The sequence below is a fragment of the Choloepus didactylus genome, chromosome X (genome assembly GCF_015220235.1).
Source record: "Choloepus didactylus isolate mChoDid1 chromosome X, mChoDid1.pri, whole genome shotgun sequence".
Lineage (NCBI taxonomy): Eukaryota > Metazoa > Chordata > Mammalia > Pilosa > Megalonychidae > Choloepus > Choloepus didactylus.
Genome location: NC_051334.1, coordinates 136,986,181 through 136,992,968, shown reverse-complemented (window position 1 = coordinate 136,992,968; position 6,788 = coordinate 136,986,181).

Sequence of the window (6,788 nt, the reverse complement as noted above, 5' to 3'; positions counted from 1 at the left end):
TAATTACAAATCTGCTGTATTTTAGATATGCTTAGATCTTTGTACTGCTGCCAATTTTATTGATTATTGGAATGTTGCCATTTTCCCCTTTTATTTGATTAAGAAAGCAGAGTGAGATTTCTGCACCTTGAAAAAATTCACTATTAATTAAACTGAACCTATATAGCCTTTTTCAGAAAGGGCACCAAATATGTAATATTGAAAAAAATTTGGAGGGGTATCTTTAGATGATTTTAATGGCAATTTGATTGATAATCAACACTTCTTACAAAAAAAGATAAAACACTAGCATAGAATCAGGCAGGAAAATTCCATAATGTACATTTAAAGAGAGAAAATTTCCTAGGATATGTATTTAGTTCAATATCATAAGATATTACCCTATACTTTTAAAGTTGGAAATAAGTCAATAAAATATGAAAGGTGAATCATGCCATAAACCCAGAGATTATATAATTTTCAAGATAACAAGGGGTATAACTAAAGAGGTGGGTATAATATCACTTGGTAACTTGTTTCCTCATCACACTTTTTGTTCACTGACATCCTGTTGTAATAATTAACTGTTTTAACAGGATGTTTTTCTGAAATTTGTCTGCAATAAAGAATACTTATTTTCACACTACACTATCCCTTTCTGTGTTTCCTAAGATTGTGTCTTACCAGGTATTTCTATTTTATTCCTTCCAAATGCAAGTCAGTGCACTCATCTGATTTTATCAACTTCCACATGGCTGAGTCCTGATGATCACAGATTATCTTTCTTTGCTTTGTCCTTTAGAGGTGGATATTAAATAAAATGTTACTGAATTGGGAACAGAGAGTTTTATGCTAAGTACTTCCTTGATAATTAGGTTTCTTAATAAGGAGTATCTCAGACCAAGTCTGCTGAAATCAAGGTTTGAAGGATCTGAAACCTGATTTGCTATTTTTTTCATTTGCTATGTTTCAGTTTTGGTGAGAGATTTCATGGTGGAGCGCCCAATGAGGTCTAATTTTGATATGTATTGTTTCTAAAAAACTTGACTCTTAACCTACAATCTTCACAGGATACAGTATTTGATATCTCACTTTTATTAGACAGAATTCCTATGAAATTTTTCCCTTTCAAAGCTTTCTTAAAATGCAGCATGGCAATTTAGCTTCTCCTAAACATAAGGAAAGTACAGACCTCCCCTCCCCCCACTGCTTCCATTGAAATGGAATTAAATAATTTATCCATTAAAAAGAAAGTAAACCAAAAAAAAAATGGATATAGAGAATCAAGGTCAAGAGGATGAAACCTGTTAACATGTTTTACTATCCTATTATTATGAGATTCAACCCCAAAGTAACCTAACATATTTGATTGAACATCTTTCCTCAGCCTCTCAGATATGATTTGAACTAATCTTTCCCAATATCCTAATCTATCTCCTATCTCCAATATCTTCCTAACTGTAATAATCTACTTAAATATCAGTGCATCCTAAATCCCTTGAATCTGCTTTTGTCAATTTTCCACCAAAAAACTACCTTCCTCAGTCTCCCAGATCCTGGCATTTTCTACTGCTTAAACTTAATCTTTCATCTGTGTGCTATTTAATCCTTCTCAAGTTGACCACATCTCTAAAGTTTGATATCCAAATCCAGAGAGTGAGGAGATAACTACTTTAGTTTGCCAAATTGCTAGCTACTTAAAAGTGAGGCTTTAGGTCTCTGAGGCACATACAGCAAACATTTACTCAACCTATTCCACACGTCAGGCACCTTACTTTGTGTGCATTACCTTTATTATCTTATTTAATCCTTACCAGCCCTATGATGTAGTTATTATTCAGATGAAAAAACTGGGGGTATCAGAGGTAAAGCAATTTGTACAAAGTCATATAATTACTAAAATTTTGAGACTAGGCCACTATGCAATTGTGGCCCCTAGTCCTTTGAATTTTGAGAAAAACCCATTGCTTTGGCTGTTTATTAATTTACGTCTTCTTCCTTTATAAGCAGCTCCTACAACATCAATCAGTGAAATCAACACAAAGAAAATTACAAGCAGCATGAGGTTTTATATCAGTGCTATAAACTCCCCTCCCTCGGTTGTATATTTCTCTTTTTCAGGTCCCAGTGACGAAATAAGGACTAGGGTAAGGAAAATGAGGTACTTATCCTCAGGCACAAAATTTAAGAACTCTCCAAAAAAGCTGAGTAATCAAGATCAGACCCAGCACTTGCAAAACCCTGCCTCACCCATCTCACCCTAATTCCTAGTTTCAATAAAAAATTATATACAAAAACAGTTTGCTAGCCAGAGGGCCACAGTTTTTCTGTTTGAGGTTTTTAAAAATGTTGCACTAAAATATTATTTCTTTTGATTAGCAAGTTTTTGATGCCTCTTCCAATTTTGTATATGTGATAAGTGCCTTTTTGGGGAGATTGAAAAGTTTTGGTAATGGATTGTGGTGACAGGAGCACAACACTGTGAATGTATTAACACCACAGAATTGTATAATTGAAAGTGATTAAAATGGGAAATTTTATGTTGCATATTTGTTACCAGAATGAAAATCAAAAATAGAACTATAAAAATAAAAGGCATTAAAATAAAAAGGGCAAGGGACTTGAATAAACAGTTATCCAAAGAAGATAAACAGATGACCAATAAGCACATGAAAAGATGCTCCACCTCATAAGTCATTAGGGAAATGCAAATAAAAGCCATAATGATATCCTAGTTCACACCCATGAGGATAGCCATTATTTAAAAAATGGTAAATAACAGATATTGGTGAGGATGTAGAGAAATTGCAACATTTGTGCATTGCTGATGGGAATGTAAAAAGTTGCAGCTGCGTGGAAAACTGTTTGGTGGTTCCTTAAAAAGTTAAATATAAAATTGCCATATGACCTGTCAATTGTACTCCTCAGTATTTACCCCAAATAATTGAAAGCAAGGACTTAAACAGATACTTACACACCAATATTCAGAGCAGTTTTATTCATAACAGGCAAATAGTAGAAACAACCCAAACTCCCATCAACTGATGAATGGATAAACAAAATGTGTTACACCCACAGAAAAGAATTCTACCCAGCCATAGAAAGGATTGAAGTTCTGATACAGGCTGCAACATGGATGAACCTTAAAAACATTATACTAAGCTAGACACACTGTAAAGCCAAATATTGTATGATTCCATTTATATGACATGTCCAGAATAGGGCAATTCATAGAGAAAGAAAGTAGATTGGTGGTTATACCAGGGGTTGTGGGGAAGGGGGAATTGAGAGTGACTGCTACCAAGTATGGGGTTTCTTTGTGGGGTGATTAAATGTTCTAGAATCAGATAGTGTTGACGGTTGTACACTGTGATTACAGTAAAAACCACCACTGAATTGTATATTTTTAAATGATGGATTTTATGCTATGTGAATTATATCTCAATTTAAAAATTGCAAAAAGTAAAAGAAAGGAATTCCATTTGCCATAACATCAAACAAAATAAAATTCTTGGTAATATTGTTAACCTAAGAAGTGCAAGAATTTTGCACTGAAAATACAAAACATCATTGAAAAAAATTAAAGATCTAAATAAGTGGAAAGGCATCCCATATTAATAATTGAAAAACTTAATATTTTATGGTGATAATACTCCCCAAGTGGATTTACACATTTGACACAATAGCTATCAAAATCCCAGTTGACTTTGTTTTCAAAATGTGACAAGCTAATCCTAAAATTTACATGGAAATATGAATTTCCAATAGCCAAAACAATCTTGAAAAAGAACAGGTGGAGGATTCACCTTTCCCAATTTCAAGACTTTCTACAATGGTACAGTAATTAAGACAATGTGGTACTGGCATAAGGACAGACATATAGCTCAATGGAATAGAACTGGGAGTCTAGAAATAAACCCTTACATTTATGGTCAATTGATTTTCACCAAGGTGCCAAGAAAATTCAATGGAAATAACAGCCTTTCAACAAATGATGCTTGGACAAATGGAGATACAAAAAATCAGTTTGACCCCTACATCACAACACATACATAAATCAACTCAAAATGCATTGAAGACCTACATGTATGCACTATAACTACAAAACTTTTAGAAGGGAGCATAAGTACAAAAAGGCATGATCTTGGATTAGTTAATGGTTTCTTAAATACGACAACATAATCTCAAGCAACCAAAAACAAATTTGGGCTTCCTCAAACTTTAAAGCTTTTGTTTCAAAGTCGCTATCAAGAAAATGAAATGACAACCCATAGACTAAGGAGAAAATATTTGTAAATCATATATCTGATAAGGGTCTTTTTTCAGAATATATAAAAACTCTTACAGCTCAACAACAAAAAGACAAGTAACTCCCTTTCATTTCAAAAGTCTACCCACCCGGCTCTGCTCCCCAACTCTCATCACTGTGCTTCCCCTCATTTTTATAGTCCACTCTACCTGCTCCCACCAGTTCTAATTTCCTCCCTGCAGCAATGCTCTGCCCATTGCTAAGGTCTGTCTTCCCCATTCAGCTCTCCCATCCTCATTTTTAAGGTCCAATCTCCCAGCTCTTCCCTTTCCCCACTTCTAAGGATTGTTCTCACTGCTCCCGCTTTCATAATTAAGGTCCTGTCCACTGCTCCTCATGCCTAAGTTCTGAACTCTGTTCTCCCTCTCCTTCAACATTTATAAGGTCAACCTTCCCTTCTCCATGGCCTTCTATTCCCAAGGGGTTCCCTCTCTGCTCTGCCTTCTCTCATTTCTAAGTTCCATTCTCATTGCTCCCCACCTAATTTCTAAGGTCCTTGGTTCACACTCTACTTCCATTTCTAAGGTTGTAGCCCTTGCTCTTCTTCTCATTTCTAGTCTGCTGTCCATGCTCCTCCCTTCCCACTGCTAAGGTCTGCTCTCCTTGCTCTGCTTTTCCAATCCCTCATTTTTAGTCCACTTCCCTGCTGTCCTATTTCATGTCTCATTTCTAAATTCCCCAGTACGTTCTCATTTCCACCCATTTGTCACGTCCGCACTTCCTACTCAGCTCTTCCACCCTGCTCCTCCCTCCATTTATAAGGTCTGCCTTGGCTGTTCTCCTACCCCCACAGGCTGATTTCTCTGGTATAGTCTCCCTGCTTTCCAACCCCTTTTCATTTCTAAGGTGGCCCCTCCCTTCTCTGCTCTCCCACACTTATCTCTAAATTGAACCCTCTTTCCTTTGCTTCTCCCATTTCTAAGGTTCACCCTCCCTGCCTTCCTTCCTCTCCATAACAAAGCACTGCCCTCACTGCTCTGCTCTAGTCCCTCTCATTTCTAAAGTCAGCTCTTTTGCTTCTTCCCCTCAATTCTAGTTTCCTTCTTCCCAGCTCTGCTCCCTCCCCTCCCTCATTTATAAGGTCTACCCTCTCTATACCCCCACACGCATTTCTAAGGTGGCATGAGGGAACAGAGAAATTGGCTCAAGTAAAATCTGTTTTGTTTTTCTGGATGTGGTGTGAGTTGTGGGGGCTAGGGGCCTCGTTAAAGGGTGTTTTTTTTGTTTGTTTTTTGCTAAGGACCCATAGAAGGCTGAGGTAAAACACGAAAGGGACCTAACGGAGATGAGACATGGTCCAGAAGTAACAACTGCCAAAAAACACACCACCACTTCGCCTGATCGTCTGCAGAGCACTACTCTCAGGATCACTGGAGATCCCGGCAAACTAACCTAAGGTTTGATCCTCCTATTCCTAATCCAGTCATTTATAATTTATACTTGGACTGCGAAGAGCAGAGCGTGCGGCCCCGCTTGTGTGAAGAGGGCGGGAAGCTTGGTATCAATTCTTAGGAGAGTAAAATACATTGAAATGACCGTCTCATTATTCCCCACCCCCTCTTCTCCACAGTCCCCTGTAGGTGCGAGAAAATAGTTACTGGGAGGAGAGGCAGGGGGCCGAACTGGCCTGGGGTTTAGCTGGGACTGACACAGGAACGCAGACGCCGAAGCCGCCCAGCTAACCTATGTGTTTCTCGCAGCACCACTTCTAGCGTGCCCTACGCTGAGGTATCCGCTGGAGGCCAGCAAGCCCAGATTATGGTAGTGGAGCTTTAGGATGTACTTACCTAAAGACATATCTAGGAAGTTCATCTTTTTCCCAGTTTTGGGGTCTGTCAGCGCCTTTCCAGAAAGTGTTAAGTTCGAAGACGCCATCTCCTCAGTGTAACCGCACCACACTCTAAACTAAAGCTTGTTTAGCGCCCCCTAACTACTTCCTAGGTGTCCGACCAACCTCACCCCCAATCACTCTCTTTCCTCTTCACTGTTGCTAAGGCCACAAGGGGTGGAGCTAGGCAAATACCCCTCAGCAGTTCTCCTGACAGGAAGTTGGCTTACCAGAAAAAAAAAAAGAAAGAAAATAAAAAAAAAATAAAAAGGCCAGCCTATCTCTTTTCTGCCCTTTCTAAAACTTTCTCTTCTCATGTGCAAGCACAATCCAGTCAGCCACAAGTTTGCTTTCTTCTGGACATCTTGATCCTAAATTTCCATAGCTCTTAAAAGGACCCATTATTTTGTGCTTTGCTTTTGCCATTCATGGTGCATATATCTTGATGTTGTTGACTTGATGGGCTGCTTCTCTCACACTGGTAGGGCTACCACAAATTTAGCAGTTAGATCCCGTCTACAGGCTTGCAGTGCCACACGATTTTGATGACTTCCTTCAAAGTGTGTCCATGATATTTGTTAAGAAAAATGGAATTGTTCCTGTTATCACCTCAATATTGCTCAATATATACCATTTAAAAATGTTAAAGGAATCCCATGGTTGACACTGGTC